This window comes from Leiobunum rupestre, chromosome 6 (genome assembly GCF_980474605.1).
Source record: "Leiobunum rupestre chromosome 6, qqLeiRupe1.1.hap1, whole genome shotgun sequence".
Classification (NCBI taxonomy): domain Eukaryota; kingdom Metazoa; phylum Arthropoda; class Arachnida; order Opiliones; family Sclerosomatidae; genus Leiobunum; species Leiobunum rupestre.
The window spans coordinates 14,842,902-14,858,104 of NC_143389.1; the positions used below are offsets into that span (position 1 = coordinate 14,842,902).

Below are 15,203 nucleotides of genomic sequence, written 5' to 3' on the forward strand. Positions count from 1 at the left end.
CACCCTCCTACGCATTGTAACCCGGCCACCTGAATTAAGGGCTTCAAAAGTCGCATGATGACTTAGGCCTAAGGTGGTGCCTTGGGTATTAGCCTAGCTGATTATTATTATTATTATTATTATTTACATTAATACCAACTTCTTTTTTCAATTACAGGATATCTGCAAAGATTGCCGTGTGAAAAACCTCGTGGAAATAAGCTATCCGGAAAAAAGACTTCAAGCCGTTGACTGTTTAGTTTGGTACAGACCACAAAATAATATACCCAAAGAAGAATTGACATCTAAAATCTACCAGTGTAGTAAATGCCGCTACCTTCAACGGTAAATGTTAAACAAAAGAATATAAAGTCCCAGGAACAGAATGTTTAATCTTTGCTAGGAGAAATTTTCTGTCTCTATTCTCCAAGGCAGAGGAGTGGTTGTGCTGCTTATTTCCAGTTCGTACAATAGTGGCGGAGCAATGGGACATCATGCTATTGATTTTTTTACAATGAACAAAGTTTCATTTTTAGATATTTTTAAAGTAAAAAGGGTGCCATTCAAGAGATTTGCCCAGGGTGCCACAAACCCTCGCTACACCCCTGTTATATGATCAGCCTTGGTGAAAGTTTCCTACTCAACCCGTACCGCATGACTACCTTTCAGTTCATGGGTTTTATATTCTTTGGTTAATCTTATAACGATACTATAGGCTTCTCTAATTATAATCATTTTTTCTTAAGTATGTTTCTGGTCGAATTAAGCAAAAAGAAGCTATAACCCCACGTACAAAACAGCGAACACAATCAGTGAGATCTAAATGTAGAATTAGTGTGCTGACTCCCAAATCCAGAACGAAGAGAGTGATAAACAATAACTTTATTCAAAGTTATTGTTTTGGAAATTTCCCAACAGTTCAGTAACATATTGCATTAAAAACTCGGACCATAAAAAAAGAAATGAAGAATATGGTCCTCGAACACCTTTTAGTTTTACATTAAGTTCGTTGTACTTCTTTTTCATATTTTCAAGAAGGGAATTAAGATGGCCTGTAATTTTCAAATGTTCTATCAGAGATTTTCTCTTATCACAGCCTTCGACTTGAAAAAATGCATCTTGGTATTCATTTATAAGTTTATCTACATTCAAATCTGCAGGAAGAGGTGCTAAGCCTTGATCTTTGTCCTTTGCTTGTGTTTTAAATTTTTTATCCTTTCTTTTTGCCATGATGAAATTGACTTATAACTGGGGAAAAAAACTATGAAAAGTCAGTTGTGAAATACACCTATTATGAATTTCAGTTATATAATTTTGCCTTACCTTATTTAGTGTAAAAAGAGTAAGTCACATCTGGTCACATTGACCTTTGCTTTTGGTTATAGCAGAACTTTTAATTCCTCAATTTATGTGCCGACATTCACAACCAATGAAATGAGAGTATTGTATTACCTCATCAAATTGTCATTTTTAAATACAAATTGAGCTAATAATTATTTAAATAATATATAACACTGAGTTATTGAAATAATATTTCTATTAAATAGCAAGTCTTAATGAAATCGCAAAATTTACGACGAAAATTCATTGAACTCTTTTTATCGCGGCGGAGCCCCTATAAGATCTATGTACCTGCGAAAGTCGGCCTTAACTGTGGCGGGCAAATAGTATCTATCCGCATAAGAGTGGAAAAGCAATGGAAATAACATGTTCCTGGACCCCCATCTAAAGCGAAACTTTTTGTACGAAGTCATATTGACTTTTGCTATCACGCGTCTATCTGCCTTTGAATTTTATAAGGTGCTGTAGGAAAAATTACTATTTAAAAAGGTTTTACCACAAGGCTGAACTAAAGTTCCAACACACTAGCTGCCCAGCATAGAAATCGGGTCTTGTAAGTTATACGTAAGGAGAAGCAACTACAGCGAAATCTCAAACATAGTTAATGACTTTAGGGAAGTAAATTGCTGGGAAATTCTAAATGACTTGTTGCAACATCGTTTACAACCAATTTAGTAGTTTTTGAAATAACTAACATGTTTTATAATGTTCATTTTGCCAAGTCAACCTCGATTTGCCAACTCTACAGGTACGTCCCTTGGAAAAACTGGCGGTGGATCACCATCCCAGCCATTAACTATTTTGGAAGGAAGACTTCTTTCCGTTATTGGGAAAGGCACAGTCACTGGGCTTGGGTTGAAGCGGGTTTCGGGACTTCCGCTGCACCAATATCAACTATTAGTATCCCACCGCAGGAGCCAGCGGAATTTTTATTCCATTGGATGCATGTTTTGAGGTCGAGGTGGAACAAGCCATGGTTGTTGAAGAGCGGATGGGGTCCAGCGGAAATGAAGACCCTGTTGGGAACATTTCGGAGACAGTAGTTGAATCTGCAAAAATTAATTGTTAAATAATTTTTGGCAAAACCATTTATAATACCCTTCCACAAATTCACAGAATTCGATGAATCGAGAAAAGCAAATAAGGCTGGCAACAGGAAGCCCCCTCCCCCTAGGAAAGAGCAACAGCTACATTGGATGCTTCTCAAAAGCCGCCAAATGATTGATTATTTGCTGATTGCTAATTCTTTTGAAGGTTAAGCCCGATCCAAAGCGAGTATGGCTGTGGCTTCGAGATAGTACCCGAAAGTTTAACGAACAAAAAGGTTGAGTGAAAACAAACAGCCTTCAAGGGCCAATAGACAGATATCATCAAAATAAATAGTTGGTCGTACACCCTGTGACGATGAGCTTTTTTTAAATTTGGAAACTCTCCATTTTCGAGGTATTTACTGTCTAATGACACCATGAATGTATTCATTTCAACCATGAATATCGAACTATATCATTACACTTTCTACCATCTGGGGCTAAAATGGGCAATTTCTTTCTGCGTTTTATGTAATCACTTGAGCCAATTAGGAGACCGACATTGTTCATTGATTCGATCCACAAAACGTTTCCGAGATTGCGCGATTTAACCAGCGAAGAAAATGACTCGTGATTCTTAGGAAAATAATTCTACTACTACAAAATCAATTGATAATCATAAATAAAGGAATTTGTTATTCATATTCTAATCAAAAAGATGTGTATTAAAATTTAAGAAACACGATTTAGTATTTTTACGTTAACTTGTTATGTGCTTTATATTATTTTTTTGGATTTATCGGTCAAAGTTTCCTCGGATTTTGTGACGGTCAAAGTGCCGGTTTCTCCATGACGTAGGTAGTCCAATTTCCTGCGGGCTACTTTCGTGAATCTTCGATGTCTGGAATTTCCAGCGACGGTCAAGCTCTGATTAGGGGGGGGGGGATTGGCGGTGGCCTCGACCAGATATTGGTCTTGAGAATATACTCGAACTATGCTTTGGCGCCATTTTAGCCAGCTACCTTCAGAACCTGGATAAAGCCTTTACCTATTAAAGTTTGCGGACGATTTATTGTGGTGATACGTCTCGCGATACTTACCTCGTTGTACTTACCACCCCTAACGCCAGCTCTTGCCCTCCCATTTCGGCATTTGTTCCACAACTTATATTTCTTTCAATGTTGTTCAGCGTTAATAAAAAATATTTAGCGAAAAGTCAGTTATTGCTTAACGTAAAATTTGGTCAGTTGCTTTAAATTCATAAATAAAGGAATGGATAATGTCTTGTTTAATAAAACCATTTAGCGGCCATACTATAATAAAATATTATTTGAATAAATTCATTCATTAATCCAATGAATAAAATGGTACTTGGCTGGCTTCACGAAGTAGCCGCAGTCTTTACTATTTGTCTCTCCATGCATGGACTACTTAACTAATTAGTCCATGCTCCATGGATGTTTTCGAAATGCATCGCTTTCAGACCTGTTGAAGAAGATAGAAAAAATATTAAGATTGCTCTGGTTGTAAGTTACGACGGTTTGATTCAAGAAACTCAATAGTGGCCAAAGTCGATGTTCAGATTAGGGTCCAATGGTACGTTTATACTTTTTTCTTTTCTTTTCTTTTGTCAACTAATATTATAAATCATAATTTAATTTTCAAAAATCGATAATTTTGAATCTATTTCAGTAATTTGCAATATTATTCAGTAAAATTTTGGTTATTTGTCAAAATTTTCAATTAAATAATTTAAATTATTTGCAAATATAAATAATTAAGTAATTCGCAAAAGAATCGTTGTAATTCGAAAATTTATGGAATTTGTAATAGAAGTAATTTATTAATTAGCAATATAAGCGTAGAAATTTGCAAGAAGCTATAACCCTTCAGGTTCACTTTCCCCCACTTATTTACTTTTTTCTTTTTTTTTGTGTTTTATTTACTTTTGTCATTACATTTTCCCCCGCACTCTTGACCCTCTATATTGACAGTTATTGTTAAGTATTCTTTAAGCCCCATATGTAAAATTTCTTAGAATTCCAAGCTCTATTTAATAAAACTAATCACAGTGTTAAATATAAATTAAAATTAATGATAAATTAAAAACTTAAATAACTTTTGAACCATACATACAAATTAAATATAGTTAATAAATCTGATATAACTCAATGAACCCCCACTATAAAATATAATATTGAGAGAATTAATTAAACAGGGTACTTAATATATATTATAAACTTAATCCCTGCCTTCAGCCATGTTAAAATTAAGAGCCCTCGACATATGGAGATAATTGGTGTCTTTTTCCTCATTTTTATTACCGTGAAAAGCTCTCTCCGACCCGACCCAACCCAAATTTTCTCAGAAGCTTGCCGAACCGAACCAGTAATATTCCCTCAACTCACAGCGTTCCCATGGAACCTTTGTCATGTTAGTGGGCATTTAGCCCACTATCAGGTAACCCGAATCTAACAAAAAGCGCACATTTTCCAAGGCCAGGTCATAGGTCAAAAGTGTGCCTGGACATTTTCGCTTGACAACAAAATAAATTTAACCTCGTGATTTCCTGGAATATTCTCCCCCACAAACCCTGAGACCCCCGCAATCAAGCAGAACCAACCCCAAGGGACCTTTCGCGGGTCAGACAACGTCATACATCCCATGACAGGACACGAGTCTTGGGTGCACCAATGACCCAAATAAAATGGGAGGTCACCAATTCCTTTTCATTTTCAACTCCGCCCTAAGATTCCTGGAACAAAACCAAGAGACAGAGCTCCAAAAAGACAGAACTGAGGAGAACTGGACAGAAGTCTGCTTTTGCAAGAACTGAAGAGAACTGGACAGAAGTCTGCTTTTGCAAGAACTGAGGAGAACTGGAGGAACTCGAGAGAACGACCATGTCGAGATAAAGATAGAATAATGCGCTTAGATATTAATTAACCCTCAGGGCAGCCCTCCTGACCGAAACAATTCTCACCAACTGCCTAGAATGATGAGTAGAATTTCCATTATAATCCCCCCCCCCCATTGTAGAGTACCCAGGGTCAAAATACGAAGTAGCCAGTGAAAGTAGAGAAAAAGTTTTAGAAAGAAAGTTTAACCCCACGCTATTGTTTAGGTTTAAAGCAAGCCCCCTCGAGGTTCAGAGTTCATTTCGCTTCGTGTATTTATACAGTTCGGAATATATTTTTTAGTCCGCATTGTACCCTCGTTGTAGCCATTTTTGTTTAGATTTATTGTGAGTTAACATTGCAATTGTGTAATTGTCGAATCTCTAATTGTAGTAGTTTAATTGTAGTGTTTATTATTTAGTGTAAGTGTATATTTGTTTCTGCTCCCTCTGACCTTTGAGTCCAAGATGCCTGAGAATAGGGATACTGGAACTGATCCCATAGAAAATAGTAAGCGATAGTTCCCTTAAGGGCCAATGTGAAGAATAGCCCTCACCCCTATTATTTTTCGTTTTTTTTCGATTTATTGGTAGCATTTTTTACGCTGAATTTAATGGTGTATTAATTATTATCCGCAAACATATAAATAAAAAGTTATCGGGAATGTGATTTTTCACTGGTATTATCCTGAGATTTCACTGGCTGTTCTACCCCGAGATAGAGTAGGACACATGAAAACAAACTTGCATTTTGGTCTATACTAAATGAATATCAATCAATTATTTGGGCCAATGTGAAGCATTGAACATCAATTAACTATTTCAGTTTTCCGCGTATTTGGACAATACTTGATGCGTCAGGCCTGGTGCTGTCCTCTAGGTCGCGTTATAGTTGGCCCATAGCTTTTTTTAGTATGGGGTTGGGGAGGCGCTGCGCGCCCCCAGCGCTCGAGCGACGTGAGTGCGTGGCGCCGTTAGGCGCCAATACTTAGAGTACATTCAACGTTGTATAAGTCAACATCACACAGAAGTCATAGTATGACTAAAAAAACCTAAAATGCGTTGAAATACGATAAAAATTCCCAACCCTTAAAAGTTAGTACTCTTCTGCATTTCAGCCTTTTCCTTTTCCGTCATCAGTTCTACGTTCTCCAAAACGTATTAAAATCTAGAAATTTAAAGAATCATCCTCCACATCAGTGCTACGTCATCAAATCTCGAAATATGTCGTATTTCCCGTTGTAAAAATTGCTGGCAAGTAACAATTTTACATTTTCATTGAAAAAAAATCCCGTTCTTTGAGGTACATACCATTAACATATTCACTTCACACCCAAATCCCTTATTTGTAAGAGTTAAGTATAGTCTACACTACCACTAAAAATTTTATTTTCAGTATTACTCCTTAGTACACACCAAACATAAATTTTTATTTCACGTGTCCTGCTCTATCTCGGGAGAAAATGTATAGAACTCACAACTATTGTCGAAAATGCATTGAAATTGACGGTTTTCAAAACGCGTTAACTTAACTAATTCTCATTTGCGATAACTAAAAAAAAATACCTTCGTACTCCTTACACACTGGGCTTTCATCTAAGAAAATAAAAAAACAAAAAAAGGAGGGGGGGCTGTTCTTCACTTTTGCCTATTCAAGTAATATATGGTCAAAGATTGAATATTTTCTTGTTTTAATTGCCCCTCTCATGTTGGAAAAAGCTAAAAGAACCATAGTAGAGATAGCCTAACCATCTCCAGAAGCAAACTAAAATTATCCCCTCAATCCCCCCGCAATTTGTTCATTTCTGTATTTAGTGTTTTATAAAATTTAGTGTCAAATAAAGATTTTGTGATTGATTAATGACAAAGGGTTTCCATTCTGAATTCGAATCTCCCCCTAATTTTTATTTTTTCCTTTCCCCTGTATGTAACCCAATCTCTCAGATTTAATTCACGCCACGAAAGGCCACGACTCGCATTGTCTCGCCATCTTCCCCCCGCCTTGGTGAATTAATATCTTTGAGTAAGGGCTAGGATTACTTCTGTCAGTCACCCATCACATGACGAAGTCCTTAAAATTTCCTTAAAACGTTACAAAACGTAATTTAAAATTTGCAAAACTATTTCTTTATTAAGCCATAATTTGTTAATTGCAAGGATATCTATTCATATAAAAAATACTACTGTTTTGAGATATTATACGAAATCATCTGCTCTCCGAAGAAATATCCTCGTATAAGGCATTTCTCTTAATTTGAGATATTTAAGGTTTTTGTTTTTACATTACTTCTAATGATACTGTAAGGAATACGTTCTTCGCAGATTGTTTTCGTGGTGTTGGATTTAATCAGTACGTGTAAAATTCGCATTTATATTTTAAATTTTCAAAATTGGCTTTATCTATGGTTTTTCGTGAATTATTATTCAATTTCTACACATTTAACGTTATTCGTTCTATAAGGGCAGTTAATATTATAGTTAAATGAAGTGACCAAATAAAATATTTTAAAATGTAAGTGTTCTAATATGATTATGCTAATTTGGTATTTTCAGGAAAAACATATTCAAGTTTAAGTAATTACATGTTGGTGAAAACACCTCTTAATGTTATTTAAGAAATAAAAGTCAACAAATGTGATGTTTGCATCCTAAGGGCCAACAATTTAGCTTTGATGGGACTATACATACATCGTTTGCATCCCTACGTCATCAATGACGCAGTTCCAAGAATAGATATATGCACCAAGAATAAATATGTTATTTGAGCAAGAATGAACCATACAATGCCGCCATTTTGCCGGTGTAGATTTCTTAGTAAAACACGAGGGTTAACATTTTCAATCGTCTGATAACGGATTTTAATTATTTTCATGTGATTAAGAATTTAGTTTAACGTTAAAAATGGTTACCTGCCTTGACCAAAAATTGTCATTTTATTCGATACCGAAGGTAATTGTACAAGGGTTCACCACAAAGGCCCAATTTGATAAATTTTGCCAAATTCATTTCGTAGATATTCCTGTCGTCATTTGCTATTTTATTTTAATAACCCGGATTTAAAATATTACCTGGTTTTTAAGGGCTCATAATGATATATTTCTTTGAAAATTTGAAAGCCTAAATCTATTTTTTGTACGTTTGGTCACTTCGATGAGATAACCAACAAAATGTCTACCTATTAAGTAGCTATTCTCGAAATGAATTGAGTTTTTAACCCCCTCTCCCGGTTTCTATGGAAACCATAAGCCCCTCCCGTTACGTGCAAACTATGTATAGTTAGCAATACATTTTTCAAAAAAGGTTTCTCGAAAACTAAGCCTCTGACAATAAGAGGCCTTAGTCGCAGAAAATTTGTATTAAGAATTTTTTATGCTCTAGAAAGTATTTCTCATAATTTGGGGCATTTGGACCATTAATAAATAATGAATTTAATCATAATTATAAAATGGCAATGGAAATTAAAGGGATGCCTTTTTCAAATATAAAATAAATATTTATGGTTCAAAGCTATATTACGTTCTGGCATGTTTTATAGATAACTTACTGCACGATGAGGTCGAAAATGGCATTTCCAGCTAAATTGAAATCTCTATTTCAATTAATCACTTAATTAACTTTGAAAATTATCTGGCTGAAATTGGGAGATTAGCGCACAGCTATCTCAGAAATAAACCGTCATTATTTTTAATTATTTAATGTCGATAAGTGTTAAGGTTGGTTTTACAAATCGTATTAATTTGAAAAATTAAATGTCGTTAGAGTTTCTAGCGGAAATAATTAGTGACTTATCAACTGGAATCACAACGTGATTAGGAGTTTGACATTCTCGTATCCGGTTGAGGGTGTAATATATAACAGCCTTTCTCATTAAACGAACTCATAATTTATCATTTAATAAAAACGTTGGAAACCTGAGAATTAATTTTCGATATGAAAGGATTTTTAAGTTTGTTCCTTTTGGTCAATCTGGTGTTCGTGACCAGATGTGACGATGGCGGTGACGAAGAAAGCTTCGGTGAATTTTGTGGTAAGTATCCTCTTAATATATTATTTTTTAAATTAGGATTGACGGACACATTTATTTTAAAAATGTCGATGAAACTTTAATAATGATTGAACTCACAATTATTTTGTCACTATTTCGACTTATCATATAAATAAGTTGAACTTGGTGCTCAGAGGCCTTAAGTGAAAGTTCGATTATAAAAGAAGACCAATAGCTTGTTTTAGATCGTATACGTTAAAAAAGCCTTTGGGTTACCAACTATCAAGGTCAATTGTTTTTTTCCGAAATGAATAAGACGAAATAGATCAATAGTTATATTTCTTGTCTTAAATGTATATCACAATGATAATTATTATATTTTTAAGTATATTTAAAATAACTGTAATATACATACGAGATGAAATAAAATTTATTTCTTGTTTGAGCTCAGAGTATTATATATTGTACTATAATTTGTACTCAAACTATTATATTCATTTGAATTTAATACGAATGAACTTTTAGAGATTTTTGGCGAAAATGAAGTTGGAGCTTTTTTAATATCCGACTGTATTGCCGAATTTTTTCCAAAACAGGTAAAGCAAGCTTAATTTTTATCCCCAACATAAAGTCACTTGTTTCACGTATAGTTCAGTCACGGAATTTATCTATTAAAATTATACTTTGCTGACTTAATTAAAATCAAATGATATTACTAAAAAATTATATTTGTAGGATTGGACTAGATTATAGCCTAGGAATTGTTCATTTTAATAAAACTACGGATTTTTTTTATCCGAAAAGGGAGTAGCAGCGATAGAAAGATGCGTCGCTGCGGAAACAAATGAAGTACAGAGCGGAACCGCCATAGCATATTTATTGACTAGAATGTGTTCGGTTGAAGGAAATACAGATGACGACAAAGAACTTTCTTCGGTAAGTTCGCAGACTTTCATAGACTACCAATGTATTAAGTTGAATCTCCGATATAGCTATTCGATTGATTATGTTAGGTATAATAGAAAATAGCCATGTAGTTATTTAAAACCTTCAAATGCTATAGGCCTTCATTATGTGCTTTTGAATTGGAACGTGACTCCCACACATTTACTAAACAATATGGACTTGTATTGTTTAACGCAACAATTTGGTCTGGAGTAAAGTCCCAAACTTCGGTATAATTTTTCTTAAATCCACAACAGGTACATTTATTACAATTACAGCCTAGGAAATATTTCCTTAAATTCTTCGAAAAAGTTTGGTCCTCTTAACCTTTTGCAAACTAAAGGACCGTTTGATTTTAGTCAGAGAGAGTGCACCTTTTATGAAATCTAAAATATTCCATAAATGGGTAGAACGAAGAGTACGGCGTTACGATTTTCCAATTTTAAGATTAGCTCTCAGATCTAAGATGAAATCGAAGGAACATCTACAGTAATATTAATCTAAATTCAATATTTTAAACACATTTTTAAAGGATTTTATTAAACATGGGACAGAAACTTTACGAGCTTTTTTTAGAGGTTTTTATTATATAAAACAAAAAGTAGAAATATATTTTGAGGCTCTTTTGTTACAAGAGAGCTAGATGTAAGAGATAGATTAAAACAAAAGGTTACCTGACTTAATAAAAAAAACGATACTAGGAAAATTACTGGCATTGGACTAACCAATGATATTTTGCAAAACTACACTATCTGAGTAAACAATTCAGATTTTAAGTTACTTTGGTAAACACAAGAAGGAGAACAAAAACCATAAGTATGAACACTTGTTTTTCATTTAAAATTACGGGAAGGTGAAATTTCCAAACTAATTCTGCTGTTTACTTCAAAATGAAAAACACTTCATTTTTCTACCCCAAGTCAGTCACACGATACACTGGTCGTTAAAATAAAAGTAAAGTTCCAAATTGTAATAAAACCCTTTATAGTTTCCTAAAATTGGCCCTAAAAACCTTAAATTAATATCTATGTGGTCTGGTTACCAAATCAATACGTTTATTTATATAAAAAGCAACAGATACTATGATTCTTTCGTGTATCGGCATTATGGGCGCTCTTGGGATAAAACAATGTTTTCTGCGATTTGTAATTCTTTTTGCGGGTCGTTTGGGGTTTAATAAAGTCGTTATCAATTTTTCTAGCGTACGGTGTTTGTTCTCCAAAGCCAAGTTCACACTTTGCCTTGAAATGATACAAATCGATTTAAAACGTTTGGAAGGAGTTGTGTAAACCGGGCTAAATCGTTTTAAAAAATTCGAATGTGTGAACAAAGCTAAATCCTGCACTGTCTGTTTTTGGATTAACCTGTTATATATTTTATAAAAAAAATCGTAAACTTTATGAAAACGCGCGCTTTGCAAAGCATAGAATGTTATCTGCCGTATTTGACTCTTTTTAGGGAGCGTTTGCACTTAAAAACGTCCGTGAAATGGCATTTGACTTATAGTCGAGGGGTAAGACAGTCTCAGATAACCTGTACACCGAGTTCGTGCATTTAGCACTGTTAAAGGTACATATTTTCAAGAGTTCGCGAATTCCATTTAGCACTGTCAAAGGTACGGCAGTGTACACTGTGTTCGCAGAGTGTCTTACCCCTCGCTAATAGTGAACGACTTGTACGATAATATTATTCTAGCCGAAACACTTGCAAGTTCTCTGCCCACTGGTTTAATGGGTTTTCCCCCGAGCTCTTCGGTGTCACCTTCCATAAAACTTGTTGAGGTCAACGGTAATATTTAGTGTAGGGAGCTGTGGGCTCGCGTGGCATGAAGGACTTGCCACTACCCTCCTATGCATTGTAACCCGGTCACCTGGATTAATGGCTTTAAAAGTCGCTTGATGACTTAGGACTAAGGAGGTGGGGGGGGGGGGAGTTTGGAGAATGCATTTTGCGCTTTTTGGAGAATCAGTTGTGGGGGAGTATAAGGGAGTTATACAAGGATGTATATAAGGGGGGGGGGTGCCTTGGGTATTAGCCTAGCTGATTACTATTATAAGTGTTGGAACATCCTAACCAGAACCAGTGTTTGCACATGGCCAAATATAAGTTGCGTGTTCCAGAATTACCTCTGAGGAAAACATTCAGATGAAAAAACTTGAAGCAGGTTATCAGGGCAAACTGTTGAAAATATAAACTAATATTTTCTCTTAAAACGTTGTTTATAAAACAATTTTATGAGTAATTTGAGTAAATAAATACCATTATTGCAAAAGAAAAACTAAGAAAACAATAACATTTCTTGTATTGGGATATATATTTATATTTCTAAGTTAAACGTTTCGTGATTAATCGTTTTTTTATACTTGTCTTAAATGGTTCATGCCATTTTGATTCTCTAAGAACTCAAAACCAATTGATGTGAAATTTCTTTTGAAAAACCGTTTACTAAGTACGACTTTAGTATTTTCATTTGAAAAACTTGAGGCCCCAAGCTGCGCTATGAAATATATCGTAACTGAACCATCTGAAAAACGCCAAACGATACGTGTGGCGTTTCTGAATTATTTACTTCATTTTCTTGTTATTTTTAAATGAAATTTTCTATAAGTTAGTGATAACCGCTTTAGTTTAAGACATACACGTTTTTCCTGGATTTAAGGCAATTATTTAATAGTTTCTTTAACATAGTTAATGTTTCGTAGATTGGAAAATGCGTTGACGACTCAGATATTGACATGAAAATGAATGTAAGTATTATTATAATTTCTCCAAATATTACCACGCAACTTATCTGTCTTTCTTATCCTATAAACAATTACCTTAACATTTAACTTTCAAAACGAAATTAATATTATAAATGCTATTTTGTAAAAATGTTCTCCTATTTTTCGTATGTAAACTGAAAATTATAAATTGGTCAATATAACAAGATTTGAAATATTGTTATTGTAGATAATTATGTTAATTAACGCTAATTGTTGTTTAAAATTCTTATATCGTTTGTTTGATTTCTTTCCCAGGAACAAGAGATCGAAGCAGCGGGGGTAAGAGCCGAGGTGAGATATCATTTTTTTAAATAATCATTTTGAAAGAAGAAAACCAATGCGCGTGCTTTCACGCTGGAAAATAAAGAAGCAGTTGCACTTCGAGCAGGAACAGAATCGGCAGCCTAACGCTACTACCTGACATAATAAGAAATATAAGATATTTGTTCAAATTGTCAAATGATATTCAAGAAGACGCGTGTTTCTAGGAAAAACAATTCCTGTTTTTATTAACATTACTTATTACAATTTTGTGTAATTATAGGCCTGTGTGATTCGGAAGCTTACGGAATTGTTTGCAGAATCTTTCGAAGAAAAATAGTAATATAAAGCGTGTATATAAACCAAAAAATAAATACATTGATCATCTATTATGACTTTATTCTTATAATTATTATTTTAACCGAATAAACCTTGCAAATAGTTTATTTATTCAATGCATTTTTCGAAGTAAAAGGTTTCCGGGTTTTCACCGACCGTCAAGCTTTGTAATATAGCCCAGGTACTTTCTAACTAGTTATCCAAATGTTTTTTCCGTATAAGCAGCACTTCGATCTTGCAAGAAGCAAAATAAGGTAATGACAATTAACCATTAGAGATTTATAGTTAATCTTCGCTACAACTGTTAAACTTTGAAAATCACCCGTGCTGCCGGGTCACCTTCATTATTGAAAAAAAATGAGATAAATTGTACAACTTGCATAGAGGTTTTAATATAAATTTGTAAGTCTACGGGTGTGCTTTAATTATATATTAACGAATAAGGTAGAGGTTTTACAAAAATAAAATATTTAACACAATATCGCAATAACATTAATCTATTGAAGTCATACTAAATACAATTACTATTGAAATATAATGATATCTTTAAATGGTCTCTATCTCTTTGGTTCTGAGGTTTGAACAGCCATCGATTTATTAGTTTTCTAAAATCAATTTCATTTATATCTTAAATAAATTTTACAATAAAGAAGAAGAAAATTTCTTACCCTAGAGGCATAGGAATGCAACTCTAAAGCTAGCACTGAACTTTCAGCATCGTGAAAACTCAAGTCCAATCCGTATGAAAGCAAAGGCAGTGGAACATTCTCTATACTTTCTTCTACATTTAATGCTTTTAGATTTTCCATTGGTTCGGGGATTGGAGCCTCTTCAAAGCTTGGTCCAGCATCGGGGTCACTAAGTCTCAATCTTTTAGACTGGTTAAGATCATTATTTAAATGTGGTACTGATCCACGTTTAAGACGTTGTTTTTCACCAGCAGCATTGAAGTTATAACAGTGATCAGGGAAGTGATTGGAACATACTGTTAAATTTACTGGAGGAACCCAATCGTCAGATCTCCCTAATATTTTAATCCACTGACTTTTAATGGTAGGATCATTGGGAAATCTATGGAACATTATATTATGTGGTTTTGTGTTCTGGCGAGAATTATTACAGTCAAAAACTGCACATCTATCTGCAGCAGACATCTGTACACTGCAAATCTTTATGACATCTAAAGAGCGCCTAAACACATCGGTTGAACACATAAAATGCCTGCATATGTCTTACAGGTGTTTCTTATGTATGACTTAGGTGCTATTTACTTATTTACAAATGCAATACAGAGTTCAATGTGTACTCTAAGTGGTCTAATCCGTACTCTATATGTCCATAGGACATCTCTTTAACATGGAACATCTATGTTGCATATAAAGGGTCGTTTAAGGAGCGCCTGAGTTACATATTAATACCAAATGTCCTATGCCCTCTTGTTAAGTAACGGTAAGGTCGTGGTTCACTCATAATATCGGACTTTGCCAGAAATTGCCATGCAGATAAATTTATCATCACAACAAATAAGTAAGTAGAATTTCATAATAATTAAGTAATACAAAAGTAAATAATGAAGTCATTAAAGATTAGTAAATATATGCATTGTATTTTTCATATAAACAAATGGCCTAGGCTTAGCTAAATACGGGAAACGTTAAAAAAAT

General features: G+C 34.3%; 1 long non-coding RNA gene across 1 annotated transcript; it reads left to right on the forward strand.

The window, feature by feature from the left end:
* The first annotated feature begins 10,009 nt into the window (after positions 1-10,009).
* Positions 10,010-13,554, forward strand: LOC149939345 (uncharacterized). The gene is made up of 4 exons (XR_016481431.1): positions 10,010-10,165; positions 12,877-12,921; positions 13,195-13,230; positions 13,484-13,554. It is a non-coding gene; the product is annotated as an uncharacterized LOC149939345 (long non-coding RNA).
* Positions 13,555-15,203: the final 1,649 nt, after the last annotated feature.